Source organism: Nuphar pumila, chromosome 9, assembly GCF_984573655.1.
Source record: "Nuphar pumila chromosome 9, dmNupPumi1.hap1.1, whole genome shotgun sequence".
Lineage (NCBI taxonomy): Eukaryota > Viridiplantae > Streptophyta > Magnoliopsida > Nymphaeales > Nymphaeaceae > Nuphar > Nuphar pumila.
The window spans coordinates 5,043,966-5,056,838 of NC_143257.1; the positions used below are offsets into that span (position 1 = coordinate 5,043,966).

At 37.8% G+C, this 12,873-nt stretch overlaps 1 protein-coding gene across 4 annotated transcripts in view; it reads left to right on the plus strand.

Annotated features, from left to right (window-relative positions):
* LOC149828280 (E3 ubiquitin-protein ligase PRT6-like) overlaps positions 1-12,873 on the plus strand; it is a 151,680-nt gene that overhangs the window by 35,191 nt on the left and 103,616 nt on the right. The window lies entirely within an intron of this gene.

Genomic DNA, 12,873 nt, shown 5'->3' on the forward strand with positions numbered 1-12,873 from the left:
TTTCAAACCGTGCTCTTGGTGCTTAAGACATATATAGCTCTTCTCAATTTACTCACTGTACCCTTTGAGTCAGCATAGCTTTGAGGTAACTTCGTGTAAGCATTCGTCATATCCAATTGCCACAAATTCCATTGCTTTATAACAACTACTGCAAGTGAAGTCCTTTTGGTGGTCATATGAGAAACAAGAGCAAACGTCTCAGCAAAATCAATTTCAATTTGCTAACTATACCCTTTTGCTACCACATCCCGCCTTATACCTCTCAACTAATTCATTCGCCTTGGTTTTAATCTTGTAGACCCATTTGCACTCAACCATATTTTTTCCAGGTAGAATCTTTAAAAGATCCCGTGCATGTGTAGGAGTTAGGCTCAACATAAGAATAGATTAAAGCCAACTATGCATGATGTTTACGAGAGAAAAATCATAGAACACAAAACAAGTAGGAGAAACAAAAACTCTTGAGGTCCTATGTACTTGAGAAGGGGAGGATGTGGAAGGAGATTATAAACTTGCGTGCTCTGAATCAGTTGGGAGGGGATCAGAATTGGTCTCTAAGTCACCTGACTCTTCTAACACTTTGATCAAAAAATGGTATCTCAAACATTTTTCTTCCCTCCTAGATTAAGTTTGTCTAAATCTACTCTCTCTCCTTTGAATTTCCTCACCCTGCATTGCCATACACTTATTTATTTTTTCTTTCCATAGGGAATTGTACCAAGAATGAAAAATCAATTGGAACTTTCTCCTTGATTTCAAAATTACCAAAATAAGGTGTCATCATGAAATACAACATGCATAAATATCCAAATCTACCTTTCAATAGGGTCATAGCACTTATAACCTTTTTGCCAATTAGAAAATCCCAAGAAACAACATTTAACAAAGCACGGCGAAATCTTGTGTCTTTATCTACTAGGCAAGAGTACAACACAAGTGCATCTGAAAGCTTTCATCATCTTATAATTTGGAACAACTCCATACAATTTATGAAAAGGGGATATATTTATAAGAATTTTGCATGACATGCGATTAATTTGATAAATGACCATACACACTGCATTTGCCCAATAATCTTTAGGTACACATTCACCAAAGAGTAAAACTCTAGTAGTCTGTAGAATATACCTATTCTTCCTCTCAGCTACATCGTTTTGTTCAGGCGTATAAGGACATGTCTTTTGATGGTTTATTTATTTTTTCTGCAAAAAGCTTTCAAACATACCACTAATGTACTCTCCCCCAGAATCAATATGAAGAACTTTAATCTTAGTCACAAATTGAGTTTCAATCATGGCAAAACTTTTTGAAGATCTCAAAAAGTTCACTTCTATTTTTCATGAAATACATCCAAGTATATCTTGTACAATCATAAATAAAGTGACTAAATATGGTGAATCTCCCTTGGACATAATTGGTGAGGGACCCCACACATCAAAATGTACAAGATCGAAAGGACTCTCAATTTCCCTATCTCTATAGCCAATTTGACCCTTTGCCAACCTACAACTCTCACATTCCTGTAGATGACTTGATACCACTAACTTGGATCCACCTAAACTTCTTGCATACACCAAATGTTGCGACCTAGACCTGAAAATATGGCCGTCTTTGGTGTCACAAAACTGATTCATCCATGAGTGTTGCTCCTCGACAAACTTTAGATCCCCTCTGCGAACTCATATCCAACAAGTCCAGGTAATACAAGTCTCCCCTCCTATGGCCAATCCCAATCTCGTCCTGTATGATGATCTTGCACAACACAATCAACAATTGAAAATGTGACATTACAGTTAAACTTAGTGATTTTACCAACAAAAATAATATTCGTTGCAAGAAAATGAACATGATAAACTTGAGAAATGTTCAATTTACTCTCAACGCAAGAATTGAGAGTAATGGATCCAACTTTGGATGCAACCATGGGGGAGCCCTTTGTAGTGCCAAAATGCCATTGCAGAGCTGACAATTGGCTAATATGGACTTATGAATAGTCATGTGACATGATGCTCCTGCATAGGCAGTATCTGAAAAGAAGCGGTAACAAAAGAGTGGGCAACAATGGCTGAATGAGTTAAAAGCTGCAACTGCTGCATTTGCAGCAAAATCTGCAATTGGCTCCTGCCAGAATGCTCAGAAGAGCTGCCTACAGACAAGATAGAAGACTGAGTATATCCACTGTTATCTATTTGCCCATCCTTGGGCCTAGAACTGTCTCCAGTGGAAGGAGCCACAAACACTCCACCTTTCTTTTTCTTCAGGGCTGGACATGAATTTTTCATATGTACATATATTTTACAATAATGACACCGAACCGAGCTCATGTCACCTCTAATACCTCCAAATCTACCACCTCTATCCCTCCTTCTCTACCTATTGCCTGCCTAGCTACTGCAAGCACAACCTTCTCTGAAGCCTGAGGGCTGAGAGACTTGATCTTAGTCTCTTTTTTCAATAACTCTGCGAATGTCCGAACTAGAGTAGGAAAGGGCAGTGAAGAATACTGCTATGAACACTTTCAAACTCAGGGCGAAGTGCGGTCAAGAAGTCAATAACGTGTTGCTCGTCTCTTGCCTAACTATCACGATCCTTGCTATGCACTCATCACACTTGGTGCACTTAGAGTCGGGCATCATCAAGGCTAAGTCATCCGACAACTGCTGAAATCTGGTGAAGAATACTTGATTGAATCATTTCTTTACGTTAATGCTGTTAAAATGTAATCTGTAATATATATTATTTAATATTATTATATTTTCTTTTTTTATTTTCTTTTTTTATTTTTCTTTATTTTCTTTTTTAGCATCTAGTTCAATAGAAACTAGATATTTGATCCAGTCAAGTTCCTGTTGGAACTTGACTGTGCAAATAGCTGTTGGACTGTAGTCCAACAGCTATAATAAATGCTGTTGGACTACAGTCCAACAACTATAATAATAAATGCTGTTGGACTGTAGTCCAACAGCTATATTAAGAGACGTTGGAATCCAACGTCTTTTTTGGAGAGCTCAAAATGAGCTCTCCTCTCTCCCACTTTTTTGTATATATAGGGGTGAACCCCTTCAATGTAAATAACCATGCTTCTTAAGCATTTTGTTCATGAATAAAGTATTATTTATTTTTCAAGTGTTCTTCCTTTTATACCCTTTCAAGGGTCATGCTTGTAGTGTCTCCAATAGACACTTGTTTGTGAGTTATTTGTGCATTTGTTGAAGACCACCATTTCATTACATGGTATCAGAGCTACGAAATCCTTAGATCTTGAAGTGCTTCCTCCTCGATTTCTGTGCCACATTTACAAAAGGTGTTTCATCACCTTGTTCTTGGCTCAAGAAGATTTGTTTGAAGAAAGGCGAACTTGTGCTACAAAAAAAATTTGGTTTTGTATCCTCTCTTATTCTTTTGTCTACTCTTTTTCTTTTCTTTTTATTTTTTTTTCTCTCTCTCCTCCTATTTATTCCTCTCTTACCCTTGTAAAAGATGGATGACAATGATAAGATCACCATCATTCCTATGAAGCTAAATGATACTAACTATGTAATGTGGGCTTCGATTATGAAGCACCACATTTGGGGAAAAGGTTTATGGGGTATAGTGGATGGTTCCGATTTGAAACCTAAACTATTTCTTACCAAGAAAGAGGGTGATAAAGAGGTTCCTCTAACGGAAGAAGAGAAGAGTAAGGCGTTAGCCACTTATGAAAAGAAATGGAAAGAATGGAGGATAGGGTATGCAAAAATTATGTCATGGCTCATCAATAGCATACAACAAACAACAACAAACAACAACTACGCCTTCATCCCAAAACAATTGGGGTCAGCGATATGAACCAAAAAAGAAATTCATTTTGGGTCTTCCACATGAATCCTTTTCCTCCAATCATTTCTATCCAACGCCATGTCCTCGGTGAGGTTCAAAGCATTCATATCCTTTCCTATCATCTCCATCCAAGTCTTCCTAGGCCTACCCCGACCTCTTTTAACTAATATATTTTCCCATTTCTCCAACCTTCTAACTGGAGCATCATTAGGCCTTCGCCGAATATGTCCAAACCACCGTAAACGATTCTCTCGCATCTTATTTTCAATGGGTGCAACACCTACCTTCTTACGTATCTCTTCGTTCCGAATCTTATCTTTTATTGTATTTCCACACATCCATCTAAGCATCCGCATCTCAGCTACACTCATTTTTTGAATATGATGTCTCTTGGCAGCCCAACATTCCGTACCATATAGTAAAGCGGGTCTAATAGTCGTCCTATAAAACTTTCCCTTCAACCGCAATGGCATTCTACGATCGCACAGCACTCCAGTAGCACTTTTCCATTTCATCCACCCAACCTTTATCCTATGATTTACATCTCCATCAATTTCTCCATACTTTTGAATGATGGATCCCAAATATTTGAAATAATCATTCACCGGTATATCTTGCTCACCAAGCTTCACTACACTCCCATCACTACTTCGTTGCTTACTAAACCGACATTCCATATATTCAGTCTTACTCTTACTCAACTTAAAACCTCTAGCTTCCAATGTCTGTCTCCATAATTCTAACTTAGCATTAACCCCAGCTCTAGACTCATCAATCAAAACAATATCATCAGCAAACAACATACACCACGGTACATTTTCTTGAATTGATCTCGTAAGCTCATCCATCACTATCGCAAATAGGAAAGGGCTTAAAGCAGATCCTTGATGTAACCCAACCGTTATCGGAAAATTGGTTGTCACCCCTCCACAAGTGCGGACATTGGTTACTACTCCTTCATACATATCTTTAATTATACTAATGTACTTGAGAGAAACACCTTTCTTCATCATTGTCCACCAGAGAACGTCCCTAGGTACTCTATCGTATGCCTTCTCTAAATCAATAAAAACCATATGCAAATCTTTGTTCCTCTCTCTATATCTTTCAATAAGTTGTCTAAGAAGATGTATAGCTTCCATAGTTGATCTTCCAGGCATAAAACCAAATTGATTCTCCGATATCATGACAACCTTCCTCAACCTAGACTCAATCACCCTCTCCCAAAGTTTCATAGTATGACTCATGAGTTTTATACCACGATAGTTTGTGCAATCTTGTATATCACCCTTATTCTTATATAAAGGCACCAAAGTACTCTTCCTCCACTCATTAGGCATCTTATTTGTTCGCCAAATCAAGTTAAAAAGATTTGTCAACCATTCTAAACCTTTCTCTCCCAAGCATTTCCAAGCCTCGATAGGTATACCATCTGGGCCAACTGCCCTTCTTGATTTCATTTTCTTCAAAGCCTCTGCAATTTCTTTCTTTTGAATCTTGCGCATGAAGTCACGATTTATCTCATGAAAAGGAATGGAGAAGTCTCCAAGATCTTGAGCATGACTATCATTAAATAGCTTATCAAAATAATCTTTCCATCTCTCCTTAATCTCCTCATCTTTGACTAAAACCCTTTGCGTTTCATCTTTGATACATCTAACCATACCCAAATCCTTCGATTTCCTATCTCTCATCTTTGCAAGCCTATAAATATCCTTCTCGCCTTCTTTGGTATCCAACTTGTCATAAACCTCCTTATATACCTTAGCCCTCGCGTTTCGAACAACTTTTTTAGCTTCCTTCTTTGCTATCATATACTTCTCCAAATTCTCATTATCACGACTCTTACTTAGATTTCTATAACACTCTCTTTTAACCTTAATAGCTAATTTGACATCCTCGTTCCACCATGATGTATCCTTACCTAGTGGTGCACCGCCTTTAGACTCACCCAATACCTCCTTAGCTACTTTTCTCATACCACCCGCTATCTTATTCCACATTGATTCTGAATCCTCCTCGAGACACCAATCAACTTCCTTAACTACCTGCGCTACAAACATTCCTTGTTTAGCTCCTTTCAGTGCCCACCACTTAATTCTAGGATCTATCCTATGTCTATCCCTTTTGCGGCATTGTCTAATTCTAAGATCTAAAATTAAGACTCTATGTTGTGTAGCTACACTTTCTCCTGGTATAACCTTACAATCGATGCAACAACCCCTATCACTCTTTCTAAGTAGGAAAAAATCTATCTGACTCGTATTAACCCCACTTTTAAATGTTACTAGGTGAGACTCCCTCTTCCTAAACCAAGTGTTTGCTAAGATCATATCATAGGACAAACAAAAATCTAAAATCCTTTCTCCACTTTCATTTCTTTCTCCTATACCATAGCCTCCATGGATATTCTCAAATCCATCCCTACTAATGCCTACATGTCCATTAAGGTCACCGCCGATGAAAAGCTTTTCTCCATAAGATGTCTCTTGTACTACTCCATCTAAATCTTCCCAAAATTGATGCTTAATGGAATCATCTAAACCTACTTGAGGTGCATAAACACTAATAATATTAATAATATCCGTACCTAATACTAATTTAATAAGTAAAATTCTATCACCCTTCCTACGGACCTCAACTACATTATCTATAAACTGACGACTCATAGCAATCCCTACTCCATTCCTATTCCTATTTATTCCTGTATACCAAATCTTATATCCCCAAGGTTCTATCACTTTAGCTTTCTCACCTACCCATTTGGTCTCTTGAAGACATAAAATATCAATCTTTCTCCTACACATAACATCTACTAACTCTACCAACTTACCAGTTAAAGACCCTATGTTCCAAGTGGCTAACCTAATTTTATGGTCTTGGACTAACTTCTTTACCCCCACCCGTCCAACAAAGTGAGGGAACCCTTGCCTATTTGACACCACACCCGGGCGCCGGTGTGACGCGTCGCTTCTGGGCGACGACCTAGCAACCCTTGCACATTTATCACTGCCTCCGGGCCTAGAGAGTACAGCGCGTCGCTCAGTAGGGAACGCCCCAACGAAATTCTCATATTGGTTCATTTTCATAGGATATGACAAAGTTTTTATGCTGGCTGTCACAGGCCTACCGCAACCCTCCTCCTTTATCCGGGCTTGGGACCGGCAGTGTATAACTACACAGGCGGAGTTATGGCTCATCAATAGCATAGACATTAAAAAATGCTCTAGTCTAGCTAAGTTTGAGCATGCCGATAAGGCTTGGGAATACCTCAAAAACATGTATTCCCTTAAAGATATTGCACATGTATGCAATTTACAAGATAAAGTTCGGACAATGACTCAAAAAGATAAAACTATTCGAGAATATTATAATGAGTTGTCCGAACTTTGGGAAGAGTTGGCTCTTCTTGAGCCCAAATGGCATTGTGCCGAAGACATCGAGCTTCGTCAAAAGCAACTCGATATGAAACATTTCTATCAATTTGTGAATGGTCTAAGGCCGGAGTTTGAATCCACCAAATCGGCCCTTTTACATCGTGGAAAAATTCCTTCTATTGTTAATACTATAGAAGAACTCACTATGGAGGAAAATAGACTTAGAAAAAGTACTCCAAAAGTTGATGATGACTCCGTTTTAGCTGTATCTAGACCGAGGAATCATACTCGTACTTACAAGCCGCCTCATTTTGGAAGGCAAAACGGCGACTTTGATAAAAGAAAAGTTATTTGTCATCATTGTCATGAACCGGGGCACTATAGGCCTCAATGTCCAAAGTTAAAAAGAAGAGAAGAAAAAAAAGTTGCATCTGTTGAATCTGAGTCAAAAGATCAAGATGCACCTGTGTCTATGGCTCAACTGATGGAAATCCTTCAACCTCTTCTCAAAGGGGTATCCTCCTCAACCGAAGCCTCAACTGGAGCGGCAGTTGCATCTTTCTCCGGTTTAGGTAACTTTCCTTGGCTTTTAGATTCTGGTGCTTCTTTTCATATGACCCCAAATGTTAATAGTCTATCCGAATGTCTTAAAAATAACTCAAGTGTGTCAAAGGTTTTTACAGCCGATGGCACATCTCTCGAAGTAAAAGGAATAGGATGTTTTGAAAATCTTCAAAAATCCAAAAGATTTTTTATCCCAGAAGTTAGATATATCCCTAAACTTAATTTGAATCTTTTATCTGTCTCGCAAATATCTGATTATGGATGTAATATCTCCTTCTCTTCTCATGGTTGTTGGGTACATGATCGCCAGTCAGGGAAGCTGATTGGGGAAGGCCATAAAGAAGAAGGACTTTATTACATGGACTTTTTGGAATTACCCAAGAATGCATTTTGTTATAATATTCAGAAATTAGAATTGGATTTATGGCACAAAAGGCTTGGCCATCCTCATATGTCTAAAATTCAATATTTTCCAAGTTTGGAAAAATTTTGTAATTTTGAAAATTTTTCTTGTAAAGACTGCATTCTTGGCAAAATGAAAAGGTTACCATTTCTTAGTAGAACTTCTGTTTCCTCACGACCACTTGAGTTAATATATTCGGATGTTTGGGGCCCCGCACCAGTAATTTCCAAAGGTGGTTATACATATTATGTCATTTTTGTTGATGACTTTTCTAGACATACTTGGATTTATTTTCTTAAACATAAATCTGATGTCTTTGCTAACTTCCAAATATTTCATAAAATGGTTAAAAATAAGTTTCAAAATGATATTTCTATTTTTCGCACTGATTCAGTGGGAGAATTTATGTCCAACGAATTCAAAGATTATCTCAATTTACATGGTATTACACATCAAAGATCATGTCCACAGACTCCACAACAGAATGACCTAGCCGAACGCAAACATCAGCACATTATGGAAACTACTAGGACATTGCTAATTGCAAATCAAGTTCCAAAAAGTTTTTGGGCTGAAGCGGTCCTAACTGCCACCTACCTCATTAATAGGATGCCATCTTCCTCATTAAAGAATACAACTCCAATAGAAAAACTTGTTAACCTAACTCCGGATTATTCTAGATTAAGAGTCTTTGGATGCAAATGTTTTGTTTTCACCAACAGAAATGACAAACTCTCTCCTCGTGCAATCCCATGTGCCTTTTTAGGATATGCTGATAATAAAAAAGGCTACAGGTGTTTCGATTTTCAAAATGACAAATTATATGTGTCAAGAAATGTATCTTTTTTGGAAAAAGAAAGCTTCTTTGAATTTGAAAAATCCAAGGATGTCACTGAATACTCGTTTTTAATTGATCCAATTTCAAAATCCAATGAATGTGATGTTGGATGTGACCTTGACAATGATCAAAGTCCTATTGCTGTTGAAAATGATGATAATGAAGAGCAAATCCATAGGGATGTTAGTCTACAATATTCAAGACGTAGAGAGCAAAATCTTCCATGTGCATTACAAAAATACTCTGAAGTCTCACCTAGAAGAACGTCTAGAATCTCTAAACCTCCAGAAAAATTTGTGTCTTATGAATCTTTTTCACCCACGTATAGGGCCGCCATTACATTAATACAATCATATGTTGAACCATCATCCTATTCTCAAGCAAAAAATCATATAGAATGGATAAAAGCCATGAAAATAGAATTGGATGCACTAGAAAAGGCCAATACTTGGAAGATACAAGATATTCCTCCGGGTAAGAAACCTATAGGTTGTAGGTGGGTATACAAAGTCGAAACCAAAAGTGATGGGACCCTGGAAAGATATAAGGCCCGTTTAGTAGCAAAAGGATATGCCCAAGAATATGGCATCGATTATGAAGAAACATTGGTCCTGTGGCCCGTATGACCACTGTTAGAACTTTAATAGCCTTGGCCTCCATTAGAACATGGCCTATCTTTCAATTAGATGTCAAAAATGCTTTCCTGAATGAGAATCTCGTTGAAGAAGTATACATGGAAGCCCTACCTGGTATTAGTATCCCTAAGGGTAAAACTCTTCGTCTAGAAAAAGCTCTTTATGGTCTTAAACAGGCTCCAAAAGCCTGGTATGACCGATTTAGTCATGTTATGCTTGATATTGGTTTTCAACCTTGTTTAACTGACACTGCTTTGTTTGTTAAGAAATCTGATGCAGGCATCATTATTCTTCTTCTCTATGTGGACGATATGATCATCACCGGAGGCGACAAACAGGGAGTTGCGAATATCAAATCTCTTCTTAAAACTCACTTTGAAATGACTGACTTAGGTTTATTAAGATATTTTTTAGGCATTGAAGTTGCTTATTCCCCTCGGGGGTATTTGATATCTCAATCTAAATTTGCTCTTGATATCGTTTCGAGGTCTGGAATTACAGATGATAAGAAAGTAAACACTCCAGAAGTTGTCAATGTTAAAATGAAAATTGATGATGGAGAACTTCTTGATGATCCTACTCCTTATAGACAGCTTGTTGGAGCTCTTTCTTATCTTTCTATTACTAGGCCAGATATAACTCATGCGGTTCATACAGTCAGTCAGTTTCAGCATGCTCCAACCTCCGTGCACATGGGAGCGATTTTGCGTATTATTAGATACTTAAAATCCTCTCTTTCACGAGGACTCTTCTTGTCTGCTTCATCTTCATTAAATTTAATTGCATATACTAATGCTGACTGGGGAGGTGATCCCAATAATAGACACTCAACTACTGGTTTTTGTGTGTTCCTAGGTGAAACCTTAATTTCGTGGAGGTGCAAGAAGCAGCAGAAAGTCTCTCTTTCCTCCATCGAAGCTGAATACAGAGCCATAACAACTACCACTATGGAGGTTGTTTGGCTCAGACGATTGCTAGCGGATATGGGAGCTAAAGCAACGCAAGCTTCAAAGATGTGCTGTGACAACAAAAGTGCGATCTACATTGTAAGCAACCGGACATTCCATGAGCGTACTAAACACATTGAGATGGACTATCACTATGTCAGAGAGGAATACTTACATGGAACCATTGATCTGCCATATGTTACATCAGAATATCAATTAGCAGACTTCTTCACCAAGCCTCTCGCTGCTCCTAGATTTCACTTCCTCTTAGACAAACTTTCGCTCATTGTACCGTAAGTTTGAGGGGGAGTGTTAAAATGTAATATGTAATATATATATATATATATATATATTATTTAATATTATTATATTTTCTTTTTTTATTTTTCTTTATTTTCTTTTTTAGCATCTAGTTCAATAGAAACTAGATATTTGATCCAGTCAAGTTTTTGTTGGAACTTGACTGTGCAAATAGCTGTTGGACCAACTATAATAAATGCTGTTGGACTACAGTCCAACAGCTATAATAATAAATGCTGTTGGACTGTAGTCCAACAGCTATATTAAGAGACGTTGGAATCCAACGTCTCTTTTGGAGAGCTCAAAATGAGCTCTCCTCTCTCCCACTTTTTTGTATATATAGGGGTGAACCCCTTCAATGTAAATAACCATGCTTCTTAAGCATTTTTGTTCATGAATAAAGTATTATTTATTTTTCAAGTGTTCTTTCTTTTATACCCTTTCAAGGGTCATGCTTGTAGTGTCTCCAATAGACACTTGTTTGTGAGTTATTTGTGCATTTGTTGAAGACCACCATTTCATTACAAATGCTTTAAGCTCTTGTTCCAATTGATACCTTCGAGCCCAATTGGATTGATCCTAAATCTGCTTCAAGTATCCCCATGCATCCTTAGCTATCTCATATTTCATAATATATTGATGACAATGTTTTACTCCACAGATCCCAAGAGCCATGCCTTCACTTTGGCATTGTACTTTTCCCACTCTATGATATCAACATCATAATTCACATCCTCTTTCTTTGGTTTGGATTTGGTACCGTCTAGATACCCTGTATACCCAAAACCATTAACCACCTTTCTTATGAATTCTTCCCAATATGCATAGTTTGTGCCATCCAACTTGACATGGATAATCTGAATAGTTTGTTTCTTCTCCATTTCACACCAAACCCCGAAACTACAATTGAAATTGAAAGAACTTGCACAAGTAAACTGCAGCAACTTCCACCGCGAATGCGCCAAACAAGATGCAAATACAGCTATACATACCAACACACACATATATGTTCAGTCGATACCAAGAAACATCAACAAAAACCCCAAGTATCTCTCTATGGCGCCTCCTAACAGCCAGCAAGAGTTTGAAAAATCTCCAAAAATCAAGAATAACTCCGATGCCTGTGATTCTTGATTCAATAGTCTTCTAAAATCAAGGACTGATGAATCCCTACCATCAAAGGGGTAGCACAAAGAAAAGTAAAACACATATTGTACTCTTCAACACATACAAAATTTTTGAACATGAAATATCTTTGGCTAGTGGTATTTCTGTATATTATTTGAGGAATTTTAATTTTATTTGTCTCAATATAGGTGATGTGCTTATTTTAAAGTATATGCTTGTATGCTTAACATAGCGAATATTGGTGCATATGATTCACTACTGTTTGCCTGAAATGGAATAGATGCCTTCTACTGTATGGAAAAATCCGATTCTCAAAACATTGTCATGTCATTCTCATTGGTAAATTTCATAAGAGAAGCTTCTTAAAATTTGGAATCCCTTTCTTTCTTAACTAGAAACCACACACCATACATACCGAGGAGTTAGAGGCTATGCCACATGGGTACTCCATTTTGACCCCCACTTCATGTACTAGTTATAATAAAAAGAGTCATATCTCTGCACCCCTGAGACAAAGGTTAGAGGGCAGATTTAGCATCTTCTATGTCACATGGGTACGAGTGCAGGTGTGGGGACACGACTATATATATATAGAAAGAGTGGTAGCTGCTCAACCCTTAGGTGTGCAGCTACCTATAGGATCACGCTGCATGATGGATGACCAGCGCAAAAACTGTTAAAAAGCGCTAAAACATGCTTTGTGCGGGTTTTAGCGGCAGTTTTTGACCTTGCTAAAGGTCCCAGCGGAAAATGGAACCTTTAGCAGCGGTCAAAAACCACCGCTAAAGGGCAAAAACACCCAAAAAGCGCAATTTTCGCCTTCATGTTTTTTTTGGATGTCCATCACGTCCTATGATGGACG